Source organism: Plectrocnemia conspersa, unplaced genomic scaffold (genome assembly GCF_051122295.1).
Source record: "Plectrocnemia conspersa isolate PC_06_02 unplaced genomic scaffold, ASM5112229v1 ptg000012l, whole genome shotgun sequence".
In the NCBI taxonomy this organism is placed as follows: Eukaryota; Metazoa; Arthropoda; class Insecta; order Trichoptera; family Polycentropodidae; genus Plectrocnemia; species Plectrocnemia conspersa.
In genome coordinates, this window is record NW_028277176.1 from 22399954 (window position 1) to 22423054 (window position 23101).

Sequence of the window (23101 nt, forward strand, 5' to 3'; positions counted from 1 at the left end):
TTAACAAGTGTCGTTGAAATTTATAATCATACCAAACATATCCATTTTATTATAAATACAAGTACGCGCTTTAAGATGATAATGGTTTAAATCTGGCCTGTTTTTCATGAGTTTTTTTATGGTTCGCGCTACTCGTGATTAGAAATATGATTTATTTTAAGCTAATTGTTAATTTATATATTATAAATAAACGGGCTGAATGCTAATAAATTATAAATAATATAGAAAAGCATACAATTTGCTTATGTAACAAAATACAAAAAATTTTCCATAATGATTATTAAGAGATAATCAATAATCATAAACCTATCCGGCAGTCATATGCTTATAAAGTATTAAAACTCATAATAAAATACAATATAAATGTTTTCCTTATTGTGACGGGTATTCCCAGAGTTTTACACTGGGAACACCCGTCACAATAAGGTTTATTTAATTTTACAAACCAGTACTCGTTTTTTTAACATCAAGAGTTAATAAACAAAAAACCTGTATTCCCTTTATAATATTGCAATATGGTGCAACTGGTTTTATGGAATTTCCAAGTATATACACTAAAGCCTTATATATTATTATATAATATATGGAGACAATGACTATTTTTGAGATTAACGATCGCTTATTTTATTTAAAACTATCATCACTCAGAGATGCATACAGCCTTGGCTATAATAATGGGGCACACCTTAAAATTGCGGGTAACTCTTTACAAAAAATGCATGTCATATAATGAAATATATACTATGAATCATAATGAATTGAAATATTAAAAAAACGACCACTTATTGGGCAACTTTTGCTCCACTCCCTGGAAAAAACTAAAATGACAACATGAAAGTTCTGAAACTAATTATACTTTTAGAACTCCAAAATACAAACTTAGAAGAAAGTAAGCGAAGAAGAAGTCCCGAAAATATTTTTAAAAATATGCCATTTCAGTAAAATCATATCGGAATACATTTTCACATATTGATATATATTTTTACCAGTGAAAATATATTTTATCTTTTATAATTTTTCTAGCATGTGCTAGTAAAATTATATGATTTCAACTTTTCTATATGTAATAATATATACAATTACATACTTATCATTATTTATTTACATGCGATGCATAAATTTTACAGTGAATATGTATCTTTCAGTAAAGTTATATTTTCACTAGTGAAGTCCAAATACAATTTCTTCGATAGATATATATTTTAACTAGCGAAAATATAATTGAACTGAGAGGCGCTATTAAAATTAAATGTCTATGAAACTCAATTTGACAGTTGCGAAAATTCCATTTGCTGTTCTAACCCAATCCTAACCTAATGAAAGTTCTCATACTAATTATAGTTTCAGAACTTTCATTAGGTTAAGTCCAAAATACAAACTAAGCCAACTCATCTATCAGGGGAAAATAAGCGTTAGAAGAAGCACAGACAGACGTCGCGTCTCGCTATGTTTTAAATGTTTTAAAAATATGGTATCACTACGGACTTCTGATATGACAGTATTGGTTAAAGTATATTGAACCCGAATTTTTCTCAATTGGAGTGCGCAAAAATAAGTATCACTTCAAAAATTCACGTCAAAAGCAATAAAATCGTGCCGTCGGGTAAAATTCGGTTTAGATATGCTTCATTCGATCTAGAAAAAACTGCAATGACGTCCCTGATTCGCATAATATATAGAGGATAGAGGAAAGATAACATAAAATAGATCAATAGATTTGTGGGTAAAACTTTAAGTCGTCGGGTTGTAATTAAATGTATATTTTGCTTCTACGCACGTGTATATATAAAGCAAAACACCACCACACTTAATTTACAAATTGTAAATACTGAGCTCGCTACCAGTGGAGCTCACGTCAAAAATTCACAACCAAACCAGTACGAGCCTCGATGCAAGAGTTCTTTGAATCACTATCGTTACAACTTAAAATACATTTATTGCACAATATTGTACGGTTAGAATATCAGCTATTGTTTAATTTTAACAAATAAACACGTATACCATGCATTATTAAATAAACACACATGACTGAGGAAATATTGATGTATTTGTGGTAACATGTGAAATTTTTGCTCACGTGTTTTAATGGGATCATGTGAAATATTCGCCCACGTGTTTTCTTCAGCCCAACAATAAAAATATTCTATTCCTGGCTTAACATACCAATGGTATAGCTATTTAGATACTATAAATATATTTGTGTATTAACTATCAAAATATAACTAAGGGGTGGAAAATGATTTAAGTGGCAGAACCTTACCTCAGAAAATAATCTTTTTTTATGATTTTTATACACCGCGGATCAGAAGACATATTTTTTGCATGCATGTTACTAAAATTAAACGCTATTATTGAAAGCACTTGCTATTTATAAAAATAGCTTAAGACAACAAGTAAACCCAAAATGCTGTCGTGGTTCATATAATTAATTGTGCTATGATGCATACGTCCTAAATATATAAATTATTTTAGCATTGTTTGCGACATTGCTGAAATTTTCTGACGAAATGTGCTGCAATTCTTACAAATCAATGTATTTTTCTAGTTTTCTCCTCATTATTATACTAATCTAATAAAACTAGAAAAAAGTAGCTAGAACTAGAAAAACTGTAGCCGGGAAAACTATTGCGCATTTATCGCTCTTGCTACGTATGCACATAATATGCATAGTGTAAATGCAATTTTATCATCACGGTCAATGTTACACAGGGCCGCAGAAGATGCCCAGGGGCGATAACTCGACTAGACCAATGCTATTTTTTAATAATTAACAATATGGCCCTCAGATAATTATATACAATAAGTTAACCTATCAACATTTTTAATCTAATGTTGCCGAAATGTATGTGTGATTCAAGGTTTATAAGTTGAATAGTCTCAATTAGTTCTTCCGCTTGGTTTTAGCAATGGTCAACGAATGCTATGCTATCGATCGAATGTGTGCATACGTCTTTGGTCAAACGGGTCAAGCTGAATGGTATACGAAAGCGACGCAATCGATGCAATAACACCGACAGGTCTCGAAGTGATTTTTATGTAAAAAAAATGCGAACTGAAAAGGTTAAGCGTATCTATTTGCAATTATATTTTTTTGTTATATTAATGTCGCTTTAAACGATCTAGTTTTCAATGAGTTCGCACATCAGAAATTCCACGTTCGTATTGCGCAAACCTTGAACGATCGGAAGAAGCATCGAAGGTCGAATCGTACTGACACTATTACCTACCGCTAATTGCTGCACGAGGTGCTTAACTATAGTTATTAGCGTTCGGTCGTTGCTTTGGATTAGTTAAAAATACAAATCGTACTATGCGACAAAATAATATATTATATGTACATAAAGCTTCCCACTGTACGAAAATATAAAATACGGCTTTCGTCGTGCTTGCGTATTTGTTCTAAAATTAAAACTTGCATCGACCCGAATAAAACTCACGTGCGCCTCTGGAAGCTTTTAAATATATTATTTATATTTTCGCGAAGAGTCATCGATATTGCTATCGCAATTTGCGTTTACTTACTTATAACGTCAATATGGTACGCAACAGATGGTATAAGAATGACGTTAAATACTTCAACTTCGTTTTGAAGAAATTTTGTTTATACTATTAATATATTAATGTTTATATTATTAATTTTTTTTTTTTTGGTTAATGTATTAACCAAAAATTTTGAGCGAAAAACGCGATATTTCGAGCACAAAGTGCGTAGCACGAAATTGTCATCGGTAGTATTATATTGTATTATTTGTTATTTCTCTAGAATTTTTTTGTTATAAATTAAATTTATACAAATATTTTTGAATGGTTTACAACAGATGCAAATTTTAAACAAGTAGTGGATTAAATCTACTTAATTCACAGCTGCATTCAGCGCAGGTAGTGAGAAAAGGGACAGAGATTTTCGATTAACACCCTGATTACAGGAACAGAATTACGATTAGTATATATTTGCCGGTCAAAAAAATTATAATTATCTTATTCTAGTTTTTTTAATAAATTAATAATTTTGAACTTCTATTTTTTTAATAAATGTTTATACGCATACATTTATATTTTAATTATTACTATCATATAATTAAAATGCATACATATGTATTAACCCTATTTTTTTCCGTATACTGTAATAATATAAATACACACTGTTTTTAAATTATTACATAAGTTTAAATTTCTCGAGAATTAGAAAACATCGGGAAATGAGAAACATAAGTTGTAAAGTTACATTTAAAAAAAAACAAGTTTGAGCGCAAAACTATACGTGTTATATAGAAAGTTGTTAAAAAAATATTTTTTTACAACATATTTAAATAGACTAAACACTATTATTACACATACTAAAAAAATAAAACATAGCAGAAATAGAGTACTTAACTACGATATCTAAATATTTCTTTAAAACACTGAACAGAATTTATAGATAAAAAGGTTTAAAAAAAGAAATGCGCCAAAATTACAGTATTTTTAGATGATAAGATACCCAAAGCTTCGCCAAAATGTTTTGCGAAGTAGACTATGAGGCAATGATTTACCGCAACAAAGTCTCTAGCATAGGAACTTGCCCTTGATGATATAAAAAATATTCCCTTAATAGTGTTTTTGAAATGCATAGTTCCAATAAATTTCACAGCTCCTTTAAATGTGATTTTACGATGCCTTTTCATATCCTCGACATCCCTAGATATACACGTGCCTCGATGACCTTGCTAACAATTTCTTGTTATTCACTTCTATGCTAGAATGCCGTCCGCATTGTATACTAATTTATATGCAGCTTAATGTTTTTAAAAAATGTGGACAAGTGGTCTTATGGCATCTAATAAGTAAGTCAATAAAAGCATATCACATCGAAAACACCTCACCTTTAGAGTTCTCATCATGTTTATGATTAAAATATAAACATGAAATTATTCAAAGAAATAATTAATAACAATAAGCCATTTATAAAAATATGATCTGAAAAAGAATACTATGCTTTCATCAGGCGCGGGCGATTAGATTCTGTCCCTCTCGATCGCTCGCGTGTTAAGTGACGAGAGCGAGTGAGAGATAAGGGCATGCGGACCGCAGAGAGGGAAAGAATCTCACCGCCCGCGCCTGGCTTTCATACGATTTATGTCAACTCATATTCCAACATTAAAAGTTTGAAAGGTTTAAAGGTCTAATTGCACGTTTTTTTAAATCAGCAGAAACTCCCAAACGTATAAGCTCGAAGGATGCGCGGAAAGTCCTGAAAGACCTGGCCCAGACTATAGCCTAAAATTTAGGCCCTAAATGAACTTTAGTATAGTATAATATTCCACACTCAATAAAATCATTATACTTTTTAAATAAAATTAAAAAAAACTGTTACAGTTGTTTCTAAGTGGGCCGTATTTCAAGATAATTTCCTGGTTCGTTCCACCCACATTTCCTCTTTAGATTCCTAGTCGGGGTTAGTTAACTGAATTACATTTTGGACTGCGAATAATTTAGGAACTGTTGTCCTAGTGGATTACTATAATATCAATATACACAACAAACAACATGCATATATAAATATGGCCTCCATGAGCCCACTCAACTTCACTAAGCTCTATCCTAAATTCTCATAGTCATGCGGTATCGGTCGTCACCCTTGGTCTTCCAATTGTTAGACCTTAGAATAAGCTTTGCTCATTAGTGCTACACGTCCGGCTTACTGATAAAATGGTATCATGACCATTTAGTGACATCATGGTCTTAGTGACTATTTTTTAATTTCAGGATCTCACTGAAGGTCTGAAAATCCTTCTCAAAATTTTTTTTCGAACATATCGAGATGCTGCAAATTCTTTACAGTCTTATACATAATATAATTTTCTGTATCTCGATAGTATTGAGGCAAGATATATAATAATAACAACATCGAAATTGAAAGGCCGGCAATAAAACCATAACAGAGCAAAACAAACCCATAGATAACGATTATTTACATTTAACACAGAAGTTACGTAATAACAGGGGATATTAACTTGATAAAAGCAAACATATAAATAACCTAGTGCATTTGACAAGTACGGTCATTCCAAATCATGTCACAAAATATACTGCAACTTAATTCCTATTCCATTTATCAAAACATACAAAGGAATGCTACGAATTCTATCAGGATGGATATATAAATCGTTCAGTGGACCGTTGCAATTCAAAAACATTCACCATAAAGCTTTATTGATTAATTCGAATAGATCAATAGCAGAGGCTCCCTTTCCTGCAGATATTTTGGAAATAAAAGCTCATACATGAAACCCTAGACGATTCCTCGCAATCGGATTCGAATAGAAGTTGGTAATTGGATTCAGGCATTAGAGCTGAGCACCACTTTTAGTCAATAGAGATAAGTCTAGATTCTAGGGCTTATTTAAAAATACTTCAAGACTAAAAACTATCTGTGTTATTATTAATATTAATAATATGTAAACTAAATTCACGTAATCATAACTTTACCCAAGAATTTGTATTTTTCGCATTATCTCCTCCAGACATATAAAAAACAAAAGATAGAACATCTCCTTGGCGTACTCCCGATTGCATATCAGAACAGTATCTACATTTGATAATCATATATAGCGTACAAATCAATTAAATATAATTTATATAAAAGAGCAATAACCGACCGTGAAACTATAACTCGTTAAGAGGCCATCGCCCGATTTTATATTTCAAAATAACGCATTTACACCAACGCAACACCGGTGACGGTAAAATTCGTAATAATTCGATTTCACCTTGCAGTAGAGGATCGTGCCGATGTTGATATATGTGCATATCAATCGAAAAGCGAGTTATACGTCCGTTTTTTCCTCTCGCGTCTCTTAGACGAAACAAAACACCATTGACACAATTCTGAGGCGCGTTTTTGCATCCGTTAATACTATTGCTCATATATTTTGCGGTTTGAACTCACCGCTGACTTTATGCCAAAAAAATTGGGAGTTTGTGCGACGGAAGAAAAAGCTTACGTGCCGATTCGCAGTTTTGAACTTTCGTTTATGATCTTCTTGATTTATAGCTTTCGAGTGTTTCAATACTGACGAGTGCGTATGAGCTAACCTAATTCGACGGAAAATTTTCAGTGTATGGTCAATTGAATCGGACGCACGTGAGTAGGGTTGCCAACTATTTAAAAACTTTTCATTGTCATGTTAATCAAAAAAGATTTTATATACGTCGCTAGTGTAAGCTTACAGGACCAATATTAAGTGAAAGCTTTTAATTGGTCAGAGTTTTGGACCATTATCTAACCAAATTGATGAGGTAAGGTCCGACCACCTACCTGGGTTGTCGCGAGTGATCGCGACTCCAAGATTAATGAACCGGTTCGAAACTATTAATGGTCTCCAACCTCAACAATCAATTTAAGAAGACGGATGGAAAATATCATGAAGTTCAATCGCGTTCTATAATGGAAATAACTAAAAGACGCTACTGAAAATAAAATTATCGAACATTACATAAATTCCAAGAAGAGCGCGTCGTTTTAATTTTTAAGAAAGAAATGTGACCGCAATAAAATATAAATTTCTAATAAAGTTCTGTGGTTGATCTATTATGTGCGATAAGATACACTGCTGCTGAAATTCATCACCTACAGGCTTCTCTTTATTACAACAAGGTTATAAACAGGTAAAATGTGGTAATATAGTGGCATGAATTTAAAGCGAGAAGATTTTACGTTCATAATAAGGAAAGGAGTTGAAGGCCATCTGTTGTTACTGAAGAACAAAAATTATGAATTAAGTCTTCGATGAACTTTACAAACTATGCAAATACCCAGAAATGTTCACTGTTTAATTATTTATTAACAAACTAACCATAGTACCTTGAGAAGTTTTCCAGTGCGTCTATTTACATAATATAAATATAAAACGTAAACGACTGAAAATCCTCGCTTACAAAATAACCTTCCTTTTAATAGCTTTCACTACTTATCAATTAGATATTTCTCAGACAATTAAAAACACAGAAAATAATTTAGTATTCTAATCCTATTTTATATCCAACCTTTACTATTTCAAAACATTTAAAAAAACTTAGATTTAATTTTATTATCTCTCGGTAATAAAATTATAAACTAACGGTTTATTTTTTTCGAAATGCACTAAATGACTCATTAATGCTTGGAATGAAAGCATTAGTGAGCTTCGTCATGATCAATTATAGTAAATCCATACTACAAAAAATATAATGGTACAAAATAGTTACCGTAATATTAAAAATATATTAAAAGCTGCGCGCGTTGGGTGCCGAAAAAATGTAGTAGATCGTTTTTAAACCTTAGCTTATTTAGCGCCCCAGACAAAAACTAACTAGGTCCTCCTCCCGCCTCCCCCATATATCATTATTCCATTTCAGCAACACATTAAAACATAATAATAAAATACTACTTCACCGTCAATTATTTTTCGCAATTCATATAAACTACATAGTGTTTTTAATTATATTATAATTACTCAAAAATTTACATATAAAATAATCAATGCCAAAAAACAGCTTCGAAAACAACTGTATGGTAACCACAGAACAAAGAATATAAATTATTGTTATTTATAAAAATGCGCTATTATTAAAAATCGGTCTTAACTGCAAAGTGGCATATATTGATTATAAATTATTTTTAATACACATAATATTTTATAAGATGTAACCGATTTCAGCCTAGTGCTTAATACTTATTTGTAAATATTGATTATATCTAATCGCCTCACCCAGTACACATGTGTTTTGAGCTTACACCTGTTAGGTTACAACGGTTATTTTTTTATTAAAAAAAGAAGGGTCAAGTTTCGCCCCAAATCATCGACATTGGTCAGATATATATGTCAGAAAACTGCCAAACCAAATCATTTTATTCAGACTTATCAGTCAGTCTTGCTTCGTAATTTATCGGAGCTAAGACCAATTGACTAAAACTGGATTAGAAGATCGAGAAAAGCAGCCGCTTTTACATAACCGTTCGATCTAATCCAGCCAAAGCAGTCACCTGTCAGAATCCGAAGAGTTTAACTCGATCTTTGATACGACTTGGACCCTATGTGACGCAGTACTATGTAATTATAAGAATAAACATGAGGTTCCACACGTACGTAACTCAATAATATTACTTTACTATTTAAATTAAATTAAAAAAGATATATTATAACAGTTGACAACCTTACATATGATACTCTTCTACTAGATGTTATTCCAACGATCGTTTTTTTTAAATAAATTACGATTTACGTTGATTTTATAAATAAAAACGTAAACAAAATACTAGTCAAAATAATAAACATAAGCTTTTCCAAATGAATAATCAAAATATAAGGAGAAATCTTAGGTATGTGTTTTTTTTTAGTTAAATATCGAATGGGTCGTCTCAAGTATTATTACTCGTTTTAATATCTAGCGTCGTTACGTTTTAAAGGTTTTAACCTTAGATTCACGACAGTAAGTTTATAGCTAAGTTGTGTAAACAATAAATATTTGACTATAAAACTGTAAAAGTCACAATATAAAATACAGCAATAAGTTGCAGTTTAGTTTAGCAGTATGTATGGCAAAAACCCATCTCAATTAGATTACTAATATTGAAAGTCCACGAAATATTAAAGGTAGAGACAAGAGTAGTCATAACATTTATATAAGGAAAAATCACATATAAAAATAAAAAACATATTTATGTTTTAGTTTTAAAACATTTTTTTTGTTATATATTATATAACTGAAAAAATATAAAAGTTAGCTTGGAATTTAATATTTTCGGTCAAGGACCTACTGAGGTCGCATTGTTAGAATCAAGTCCGATATAAATACAATACAACAAAAAATCGGTGTACAAAATAAATTGTGATTGTTTTAGAAACACGTTGTTATTTTCATAGAAAAGCCTTACGCTTGAGTTGCTAATCTATTAAATTCGCGAGTTTCGCACCTACGTTATTTTACTACGAGATACTTTTGGTAATTAAAAACAAACATATATATATATGTCTTGGCGAAGATTCAAATTTAAGTTATGGAAATCACAAGGCACGTGCACCAACGCTTGACGTCAATCGCATCCAATCATGTGCAAGCACACATATAAATTCATTAAAATAAATCTGTAAACAAAATAAGGCGGCCAAAAGTCTCGTTTTCTTTGGTTGAATGGATGACGATATTTGGGGGAAAACTGTGAAAATCTGACCGATGGCAGAGAAACACTGTAGTCATTGACTATTTGATTAAGTGATTCAATCGGTGTAAATTGCATTATCGCGATACAATAAAATCGTGAACTTCTGGAGTAACAAATATAGGAAAAACCAGAAAAATAAAATAATGGTAATGGTCTAAGTCTGATACAAATAATTTAAATATGATTGAAGTCCATCTAAGATGCTTCTGACACCGAGAGCCCATCTGACGTCTTCATTGGCAGAGTATTTGTACTACAAGGTAGTGGAATGAAAAGAGATTGCCAAGATCGCAGGCATCTTAGATACATCGTCTTTAAAAAACGCATACATATGAAAATTCTGCACATGTTATAACTGAGTTCACAGACATTTTTAAGTATGTGTGGCAGTAATCCAACTCCAATTCTAGAATATTTACGTAAATAGATAGATATATTCACATTTGTAAAAATACTTAATATTCTTATATAATTTTATGTTTATTATTAATTATAATAGGCTATGATACATAGTACATTTTCAATTAATTTACAAGTAAAATTTGCGCTCTAATTTAAAATTGTGAAATAAATTGTGAAATAAATTATACTATAATACCCAAGGTGTATTTATATTCTTGTCTTACTAAAAAGTCGCGAAGAATCCTCCATAGACACGAAATTTTAATAAACTTCAAAATTTTCTAGAACATAATTAAAATAATTATTTTGCTACATAACAAAGAATGATTTAAAATGAAGCAATAAAACTCGTTGTAAATAATTTCTTGGCTTAGAGATACTGCCCAGTTGCAGCACACTTTTTCACAATTAAAAATATACTGAATGAATAAAAAGCTATTAGTTATCCAGTTATGTTCTCAAAGTATCTGAATCTAAATGGATTACCACAGCACAAACAAACCTATGTAGTTAGTAGCACTATTATGCTGAAAAAAATTAGATTCTCTTAAAGTGTGTAATAGAACTGTTTGAGTCAACGATTCTAAAAATCATTTTCCTAGCTTTTCGATTCAAGCGGCTTTAAATGGTAAGATGTTTACCTCATTGTCAATTTTATGTTATGCATTAAAATAAAAGCACACAAAATATATACAAATACCAAAAAACTTATACACAAAAATAAAGTAATATGTATTTGATATCATTTATGATTTTAATTAAATAATACTTGCAAATTTTTATTAGTTAATTATCAATATTTGTAAATATTTTTCCTTAAAAAAATATTTACAAATATTGCACTTCTTATGTTTTATTGCATATTTTTAATTGCACTTCTTAATTTTACATTTAATTTTTAATTTGTAGCTATATATTTTTTTATTTTAAGAAAAGTCGTCATATGATTTTTAGCTATCTTGATTATTTTGTGTCACTACAGTGAGAAAAAAACATGCAAAACAAGTTTATTCGTTATGCCGACGCTCGTGACGATCGGAAATTAAGACAGATTTTCTAAAAAAAGGAACAATCAATGTATATTAATTTACAGTCAGGTTCGTCAATTTACTTGCAATACACTAGCGTACATCTGCGACAATTAAAATCGCAAAACAATGCAATTTTTGAGTCCAAATATTTTGTACCAAATTTACGCACCAGCGTGAAAAATACCTTTGTCATACCAACAGATTCGAAATAAACGGGTCTGAAAATATTCTCACAGTGAAGAGATTAGTCGATTGCGAGATTATAAATATACGTATATGTTATTAAACAAAAACATTACTTTCTGCAAGTGTCTGTTATGTTTTTTTAAGTGCCACCCATAAATCGTGCTTATTGCGAAAACAAATACGCAGCCGCTTCTCTCTTCGCATCTCCTGTCCGGCTTGACATCCGGATCTAGAGCTAAATTTTGCTTCAAAATATTTTGATCAAAATATGGTACTAAATTAATTTTTTGTTTTTATTGAAGTATTGCATTGCAAATTAATTTCACATCCTTCATTTTTTAAATATTTTTAAATCTTATATTAAGATATTCCATGTGGGCAAAAATCACAAGATAACAATAAATTGCTTGCTATTGAATTATTGAAAACTCTATTGCTCTCTTTGATAAGATGGATAACCAGAAAAATGGAGTAGTAGTGAAAACTTTTGCTAATAATAAAGTCGTGAGTTCGATCTCACATTGACTCACAATTATTATTGTTTTCTGTTGTGTCTCTTTATTAATTAATTAAATTAGAATCGATTGAGTTTTTCCAGCTTTTTCAATATCTCATTAATGGATATCTAGGTAAATGTCGTATCATATTATGATATGAAATCCTTTGCTAAAAAGCTTATGCAGCTCATTCGAGTATTCGTACCATATATGCATAATGGAAGTACATATGTATATACCAAAAAAAAAAATATTCATGTTTTGAAATTACTTATTTACCCCACAGTTCAGATGCACAGGGTACTTGTACTTCTTTATCGGTTTTTTGACCTTTAATGTGCAGATTACGGTATAAGTATCTATCTTATACATCACTGACACGATGTATAAGATCGATTCGTACATATATTTGGCAACATGTTTATCGGCACGCGCACTTTACTGATTAAAACAATTCCAGCGGTCACTCTAGGTCTAGGCAAAAGCTTAATGATCATACAGACACAAATCGATCAACGCACGTAAGGGGTAACTAAATTCGACAACGACGAAACGTTTTATAATGATACACGTCATCCAGAATTTTCCGTGTCGTCAAGTGGCAACAATTAATTGAGCACAAAGTTTGCGACTGCATCGAATTTGCCAGACGAAGTTTAAGAAGCGCTGATTGCCGGTCAGTTAACCCGATTGACTGTTGGGCCAACAATGAAGTGCGGCCAATCGAGCTAAGTGACGAAGACTCGATTAATGTATCGCAAAATCTGCGCGTGCTGTGTGCAGATCTTGATCAGATGGATATCTGTAGCAGTAAATCGTCACATCTTCCTTGAACCACGACAATGAGTGCTATACTAATATCTGACTGATTGACCTCAGTCTTGACTAGATGCCGATTGTTAAATTTTAAGGACAACCAATTGATTCGACCGTCGCGATACGCGTCAGCTATCGTCGTTTGCAAAAATATAATTGTTTCAGTTATAAAAACGTATGTTATTGTGTGTGCTACACGTTTTAAAATTGTAGGTACAATGCCATCGGAATACCGCTGGCAATCACATTGCTCCAGTTTCGAACATTGATCGAAGCACATAACAAATAATGTCCAATAAAATTCAATGTTTTTATAACAAGTAACACAGCTTTGCCTGTGGCTAACTTACTACACAAAATAAGACTTATTTTTACATTATATCTATAAAGAAATTATAGTGTCAAGCTCAACGGGACTTCTTTTCAATTTACTTTGAAATAATTTTGAAATACATACATATAATAGTTTTCATATACATACATGAACCAATTGTTGTAAATTGTAAGTGGCATTATATTCGTTGTTTTGTCTGTCTTTTTTATGAGATTTAGGTAGAAATTAGGCAACACTGCATTTGTCACCTGCTTTCCACCAGCTAGCAATACGATAACCTTCTATTGTGTAAAGGCACTGAACGGCTGTTGTTTATGGACCATTTTCTCGGAATCAGCATAACAAATGCACTTGTCGATTGATCGTAAAACTAATAGAATTTTGATTTATTGCGTTTTTAACGCGTTTTTGCGATAAGCTTTTTTTACCTGGTACAGTGATCCGCACAGAGATTATGTATTTCAATTCTAATACAATTTAATAAAATCTACTTTAACTTTAACAGTTTAATTTAAAATGTAAAGCTAGATATTTTTCCATAAATAATGTAAGCTTTAAGAGATTTAATACTAAAATCAATATTAACTATTATGAATTAGCAGCTTCGTGCATCTATTAATCAGAAATTAATTTGGCATTAAAATAATTGGACCATAAGACTGCATTAGAAGAAAGTAAATTTATATTTATAATTTATTTACATTTATATTGTAATTATCATGAATTCATTCATTAATAGTTTGCTTTAGAAGTGATCAGCAATAATTTTAAATATATAAAATTCGGTAGAGTTCATATAATTGGTATAGCTAAGTCTTAACCTTTGATAAAACAGTAGTGAATATTACCAGCCCTGCCAAGAGGGGAGAGGGGACAAATTCCCAAAATCAAAAATCTCTTTGAGGGGCCCGACTCTGGAAAAAATCATAGCAGGAGTATATTTATAAAAAAAGTATAAACCGATCCCAAATAATGAATTTGAACTAAATTACAGTTGTTTGAGACGTATGTACTAATGTATTTTAGATATAAGTTCTTTCAGCCCTTTTTATACATACATAAAAGAAGCGGAACATTGCCTTCAAAAGCACCCACTTTCTAAGTAGTACTTTCACAATAAACATTATTATTCAAAGGGACAGATTGTAGTTTTTTGACGCAGCTCCATTTGTGTTAAAATTTGTTTGCAAATTATTGTTGACTTTATTGCTTTTTGAACGTTTAAAAAATATTAGACATGAGAGGAAATATTCAACGAATGTAAATTAGTAGCAGTGAATTCAGGTATTTGATCTGAAAATTCAAGTCGAATACCTAAGAAAGAAGCAGAGAAATAACGAAAAATCAACAACAACACCAGCTAAATTATATAAATTTAATGTTTTTATAAATTGTATTCAGTGGCGTAGCTATGGTGGGGCGGAGGGGGCGGGCCGCCCCGGACGGCATTTGCTTGGGGGCGGTATATTCGCGATGAGATCGTCTAGTATGGTTCTTAACCCTGAATGCACGAAAACATGCATAAATCCACGAATAACAAGAGCTAAATAATAACAAATTTATTATTTTAAGAAATGCTGACTTTATGACCCTGCAAAAATTGTATGGGGGGCGGCGACAATTTTAAGGATCGCTCTAGGCGGCACATACCTTAGCTACGCCACTGATTGTATTATCAATAATTTGACAACTGTATTTAATGCAGCAAAATAAATAAATAATACATTCAGTTTCATGTAGTTATTCTTAAAAGAAAATCTATTAAAAACAGTCTCGAATCTATCCCGAAAATATTTTTTAAGACATGTCATTTCAATAAAATCATATCGGAATACATTTTCACTAGTAGATATATTTTTTACTAGTGAAAATATAAATTATCTGGCAGGTGCTAGTCAAATTAAATGATTTCAACTTTTCTATACGTAGTAATATAAATATTTACACATCAATCATTATTTATTTACGTTATTCACGTTAAAAGCAATAAAATCACGTTTTTTGTTTTTTTTTCTTTCGATAAAGAAATATGTATCTGATCCTTCGTTTCTTGATATTATCATAATCGCCACGCGACGATTATTGGTGTTCATTACAAAAATAACACAGTTTATTAGTATAACAAACTGTTAACTTAATATTCATTAAAATAATTCAGACACGTATCAAAATGCAAATTTAAGGAATTGTATTTTGACACTCAAATAAACTTACGCTTTTCAGTATTAATGTGACAACCATAATATATACATATATATTTCAAAATAACACGCGCGTCTAAAAATCGGAAAATCTGTTCTCAAAATAACCGAGAAGAACTTAACTTATTTTAATTCATAATAATGTGAATCAATTGACTGTAGTTTGTAACATTTTCATCAAATACATTTAGCATATTATTAAATAATTACATTATGTAAAGGAGAAAGAGATAGATTTGATAAAAATAACATTATACTGGAAGCATTGGAAGGATTAATTTAAAAAAATACTAATAACAACAGCAAAAATAATGCAAACTGTTAATTGTTTCGCTTATCACTGAATATGCAAGCAATACTAATGTTTTAAGTCTCTGTTATCTATGTTTATAGTAATAAAAAAAAACTTGATATCAATTTGTTGCGTTAGCATAAAATATAAACTTGAAGTAAAATGCAATTGATAAGACTCTGACTTGTGTCAAGTTTAAGGCTAGAATAATATGCATATGTACTTAATATATTTTTAAATATTTTACCTTCTTTTTTAGGTATAGAAAGAGCTATTAACACTAATAACTAAGTTGTTAGTGCTAATTATTTTTAAGTATAAGAGTTTTCCACAGCAACATCGACTGTAATAAACTAAAAATTATTTAGGCTAACGCTTATTATGTTTTACAACGACTCTCGGTACAAACTGACTAGAAAATAATGTTTCGACGTTTTTCCCCTAAATAATTAACTACATATTCAGTTAAATTATTGTAGTTATGTACCAATTTCTGTATATTTTTATAATATATACTGGAAAATACTGATTTTCGCAACTCATCTTAGTCGTCACAATATGTGAAAGAAAAGCGTGAATGTCAAAAGTTATGCCTACAATTTACGATATAAACAACCAAACGTTATGCCTACAATTTACGATATATCCATATCTCTCTCTCTCTTTCATATTGCGATGCTTTTCTGTCAAACCATTTGTAATTACAGATTTGCAAAACACGGTTGTTTTTCTTATAATACCGCGAACCAGTCAAGTGACAATTAGTGTTGTTTGTGTATTTTTTTATCTTATCATCGCAATAAGGAAACTACTAAGAGGCACTCGTGTTAAGAAAAACCTACGTACAGCAAGAACGATTACGTATTACATTTCGACTTCTACTATATAATCGCACTGTGGACCTAATACGTCACACAGTCTAGCATCTGACTAGCAAAAAATGCGAAAACATCGCGATGTTTACAAACAGAACGTTTGTTATAAGACTTGGATAGAGCATTCGACCTACATAATATCATATATTTAGCTATCAGATCAGAATGAGCAATCTACACAACCTCTGTCTCATGAATTATAATTTAAAAATAAGTAAACTCCGGGGTAGGGATTCTTTAAACCTAATGCTTACGATATCCTCTTAAACAAAAACTAAGAAACATCATTGGAAGATGTTCCATAGAGACTGTAGAAAACATTTTTAATTATTTTAACAAGCCTTTAGCAGAGCTCAAGCCGAATTGGATTTAAACCCCATGGAAACAAGTTCAAATTATATAGCAAATCAATGCTAATTGTCTTGCTGACAAGCTTGTTATCGTCTACTGCAGCCACTGTATCTGGTATTCAGACTCCTCTTTGACTAAATGGGCTCGAAACATGTTAACTTGCTATATCTGCGATTAACATAAGCTCGAGCATATAATTGGTAAATTATATATGCATTTTGTATGAGTTGTACGAATAATGAAATTGCTGCAAAAGCGTGTATATCTTTGCTTTTCTTTTTCATCACAACTAAACAAATATGAAAATGAATACGATTTACATCTCGCTGTCAAAAAAATAGTGTCAAGGATCTGTGTACGAAAGCCAACCTAGTAATGACACGAAAAAATATTGATGCAAAAACTGTTTTAAATACAAAATTATTCTAGCTCAAATCGATCCGATAAAACCTATACATAAATAAGTTTCGACGATAGGGCTAGAGTAGTAGAATTGTTCGAGGACACGTGTTGAATTCTCGATTAACATTCACCGACCTTCAATGCCTTCAAATAATGATTTGTTCCGGTCTACGTAGTGCGCATTTCAGATACTATACATAGAGAAATCGATCAAATATATATGAATTCTACAGCAAATAAAAAATAATATTGGAAATTGTTTTACTGAAAATTACTTAGTACCCAACAACATGTATAGCAAATATAATTACAGTTTAAAATGTGTAAATATGTAAGAAGATTAATTTATTTCATGATTTTATATCACTGCTGTACCATGTAAAATGTATGGCTTTTAGGAGCTTGATGTGCAATATATGGTGTTTAATTTTATTTAAATTTTACGAAAAAGTTGACCCGAGTAAAAAGTCTTCGATACCACCGAAGAAATGCTGATGAAACATAAACATACAATTTCAAACTAAGAGAGCATAACAATATCAGTGTTTACAATAAAATAGACGCTCAATAAATTAAATTTTATGTTATTAAAATACACTATACATTCGTAATGAAATATAATATCAGCGAAATAATCCATTTAACTACATATCTAATAACTATATAATAACTCTTTTTCAGAACGATATCATATATAATAACTCTTTTTCAGAACGATATAAGACCCCTACTGGAGTACCTCAAGGATCCAATTTGGGTCCATTGTTGTTTTTATTGTTCATTAATGACATAGAAACAGCAATAGAGTATTCAGATTTTTTATTATATGCAGATGACTTGAAAATTTACAAGAAAATGCATTTGATTTCTGATTCCCTCGACCTACAGGAGGATCTCAACTCTATATGGAAATGGGCTTGCTATAACCAATTGCCTTTCAGTGTAAAGAAATGTCACACAATTTCATTTTCAAGGTCATTAACGCCGGCAAAATATTCATACCATCTAGGCGGATATTTTCTGGAAAGGTTTTCTTCAACTAAGGATTTAGGAGTGACTTTCGAAGAACGTTGGAAATTTAGCCAGCACATTGCAGAGACTCATAGCAAATCCTTAAAAATGCTCGGTTTTATCTTGAGAAATGCACGTTACTTCAGGAATACTTTAGTATTGCGCACTCTTTATGATATTCTAGTCCGCAGCATACTAGAAACTAGCTCCATCATTTGGATCCCAGGCGTAATGAATCAATGTAATGAATTGAAGCTGGAAAAAGTACAACGTAAATTTCTTCGATATTTGTACTTGAAGGAATACGGGTATTATCCGTTCTTGTTTCCCAGTGCTTTTATTTTAGGAGCCCTGGGATACGTTTCTTTGTCGACTCGCAGAAGTGTTTATGTAACTAAACACTTCTGGAAATTGCTCAAGGGCATCGTAGACAATCCTTCAGTGCTCGAGCAGCTTCAAATGTGGGCTCCTGAAGGTGGTTATAGTTCTCGGTCGCGTCCACTATTCTTGCCTGTTAAGTCTAGAACTGGAGCACTTGCCAACTCTTCTCTGGCCAAGGCTATTTATCTGCTCAATTCTGTCCATAGAAATATTGACATTTTCTCTTGCACATATGGAGTTTTGGTTCAGTTCGTATGGGACAATGCACACCTGTTGAGGTGATTTGTGTCTGTTGTTTTGTCTTGTTTATATTTGTATGTATTATGATGTATTTGTACTTTTGACTATCGTGACGCATTGGGTTTGCCTGTCAGGTCATGATGGTTATAATTTTAATAAATAAATAAATATCACACGAATAAACGATTGACTTGCGAGAGTCAACGATGGACAACCTCTGTTTTTAAATATAATATTAAATGTTCTTAAAACGAGCGGAAAATATATTTTTTTAATTATTATGCGAGTTCATGAGGGTGGGTTTCGTAAAAACTTTTTAAAAAGGATTTATTAAATAAAAATCATCTGAACCGACATTCTCACGCAAAAAATGAAATAAAATACCATTCTCGATAAGATACGGATTATGTTTCTAAAAAATTATGGAAAATATAGATCTATACAACCAATTTTTAATTGTATCGAAAATGATGTAAGAATAATGGAAAATATATTTTAAATATTTTCAGAACTACTTAAAACATGTTTTAATTGTGTTTCAGTATTTATGCATATAATCTATATTTTAATTGTTGATAAATAATCCGTCGTTCTAGACTAGATTTAAACCAAATATTGGGGTCGGTCGACGAAGGGATAAAGCACTGGCCGACCAACCAGTTATAGATTGAATGTACCTCAAGTTTTAATGATTTGAATTTTTGTGCTATAAAGAAAGAACCTCACAGTTGGTGAGTCAAATATTGGGTGGTTTTTGACGTAAATCTGAGAGATCAAGTTGCTGCGAACGTACGTAAATGTTTCGTGAAAATTTCTTCAGCCGCTCATTTGAAGTTTACGATCAATATAATATGTCTATCGTTGCACTACACAACATTATCCTCTTTTTTGACTTTCGCAACTGTTTAAATAAATATAATACTCGTCAGTGTTTACAAGCATATTTATGTGCGTAAATAAGAGTTTCCGATTCCGATGTTTCGTGACTGGGCGCCTTTTCCCTTTCGAGGTCGGTGAAAACGTTAAATATAGAGTTTTGCTAAGAGTCAGGCGCCTTTGCGCGTTTCAATTTAATACATTGTTATTGTTGTGAATGCGACGAAAGACGCGATTCAGAAGCGACAAACCAAAAATAAGCACGCGCCTGTCGCGACTTCGCCGAACGATGGCCGTTAGTCCTGTCACTTGCAAAATATTATAAATATTCATAAGACTGAAGAGATGACGATAGGAAGCGCATATCTTGACGACTTACAAAATTCACCTTGGCACCACCCTTGACACGTATCCCAGCTCTTAGACGTCACCCCGAGCTCCACGCCCTTCAACTTTGCCCTTGGTGCCGAATTACGTAATACGGCAACTTCGATCCGCCCTTTACGTTTCGCTATTCACCACCAATATACTACTAACGTTACAAATAACAATTAACGAATATAGACATTCCTGGCTGACAGACAGAAGTACGTATGTATTTATACGTTCGCCATTTGGCAACGGAGAATATAGTAATAATATGATTGCACTAGTGATGTAATTTTATCCTATTCAGCTTTTCGGTTTATGCATGTAAATTATTCACCCGTATAATTAAGAAATAATAATTACTTTATCGTCTGAATTCAATGGGAAAAGTAGTTTGATGTACGGATATCTTATAAGCTCAAACAATAAACAGAAACCAGTGTCAAACAAGAGTTTCGTCCGCAAGACAAAACTCTGTGCTTGGTGGGGTATGGAAGAACACTGAGAAACTTTTGAAAGGAACCCCACAATAACAGCTGATTTTACTGCCAACAACTTCAGCAGTTCGTAAAAGCAAGATAATCAAATCATTGACATAAAAACGTTGGCAAACTCATCGGAATGGTCATTGAGTAGCTAGGTTGAGAGTAGGGTTCTATATAAATATTCGTTTATACTATTTCAAATCAAATTTGAAAAAATCTTAGAATGAAACAATTTGTATAATTTAAAAACACAGATCGTTTTTTCTATCAATATACCCGAGTGACTAGTACCGCTCTAAAATCCATGATACTTTATGCGCTTTCCCAACAAATAAATTATATCGAAAAACATTTGTGAATATAATGTTTGTGGCGGTGTTTACTATGACCGAATTCGCAGAATTCGTTCGTTTAAACAAACAAATGTTGGAAAAGGCCAATCAAAAACGGGTGTGCGTCGCAATTTTTCATGAAGTTATAAGTTATTTGTATTTGTTATTTAAAGACACAAGATTTTATTTCAATCCGTTCAAAAATTCGGTCGCTCCTGTTCCTAAGCTCGAACTTCGTTGCGCAATAATAAGAAAATACTGCTTCACATAAATATGTCATACTTAAACGGAAGTAAAACAAGAATCTGTATTATTCTCATTAATTTGTCCAGAAATCATCTGGAAAATTTTATTTTTGTAAATTTATTTTAAATCAGTCACTTATTAAATAATGTAGGTTTTCAAAATAACTTGCACTTATAGCTGTCACGAAAAATGGATACCGAGCCCAGGAATCGTCCTCACTAATTTTCGGAAATTATTACAAAAAATTAAGTCAAATATTTATGTAGAGCCGGAAATTATCTTGTTTAATCGTAGAATTCCAAAATTGTAATTTTCTTTAAAGATGCAATTTTATATGCACTACAAAGTTCAATTTGATGAATTAGCTCTTTTTCTAGGTCAGTAAAAAGATCTTTGATGCGTCGTGAAATAGTATTATTTGATAATTATACTGCATCTATTTTTGGTGTATCTGCATCTGTCTTTCACGCGTGTCTCTCCGATTGTATGAGCTTCATTTTAAGTTTAGACTTTCCAGTGAGTCACTTTTTCTTTCCTTTGTAATCAGCGTGTATCGTTTCAAAGTTCCTACGAAATTTAGCTGGAGCCAAAGAATTGTTCTTATAACACATTGAATCAGGAGCATCTAAACTGTCAATATACGTAAAGCCAAAATTAAAAAACTTTCAACGTATTTTCGTTTTGATTTATTCATAAGCGACACGTGATCTTTAATATCAGATTTTTTAAAAACCAAATTTTGTACATCCTGTTTTTTTTCAATCGTAGATGTATCAGTATCAGTCGAATGTCCACATCTTCCTTTTGTTAAAGGTCAAATATTTCAACTCAAAATCCATAAATAGTTTTTAAATGTTATAATAAGAAAAGCATCTTGTTAAAATATCATTTTTTAGCAAATTTAATTAAATTTTAATCATTCAAACAACACACACTTATTATACTTGTTAAATAGGTAAAATTCCTGCAGACTTGTTTCCTCTAGAATTTAGACACAGGTATGATAAATACTCTAACACGTATTTTAAAACTGTTTTTTATCTTTTAATCAGATGTGTGAACAAATATATTTTAATCAGATTGGTACTAATCTGGAAAATGCAATGCGTCAAGTAATCGTCAGAACCATAATTTTATTTTATTTTATTTATATTGCGTTTCAAAATTGAGCGTGGTAATACTGAACAAGTATCAAGCAAAATCAATGCATTTCCTCAACTAATCCTCAAAATCAACATATTTGATTTTATTTATATTGAGTTTCAAAATATTCAGTTTCTTTGTAAATATTTATTGAAACAAGAAATAAAACAAAGTAGAATGAACAAAACTATGATTTTATTTTTTCCCTTATACAACCCACAGATTAAAAACCACTGATAAAATAATTTAAAAAAAGTGCTTTTTGATTTTTTAATCCCTTTTAATTAAAAATACTCGTCAGTCACTCCATTGTTAAAACGATATACGATTTTTTTAGCGCGACCAACCAGCTTGACAATCTTGGCAACTGTCGACAGACTAATGACAGCTGGATGGGACCAGGAAACCGAAACCATCTCTTTCATTCGTACTGAGTGCGAAAATATAG

General features: G+C 31.5%; 1 protein-coding gene across 1 annotated transcript in view; it reads right to left on the bottom strand.

Annotated features, from left to right (window-relative positions):
• The window catches only part of Hex-A (Hexokinase A), a 49187-nt gene that overhangs the window by 21140 nt on the left and 4946 nt on the right, over positions 1 to 23101 (bottom strand). The gene's annotated exons all lie outside the window — the stretch shown is intronic.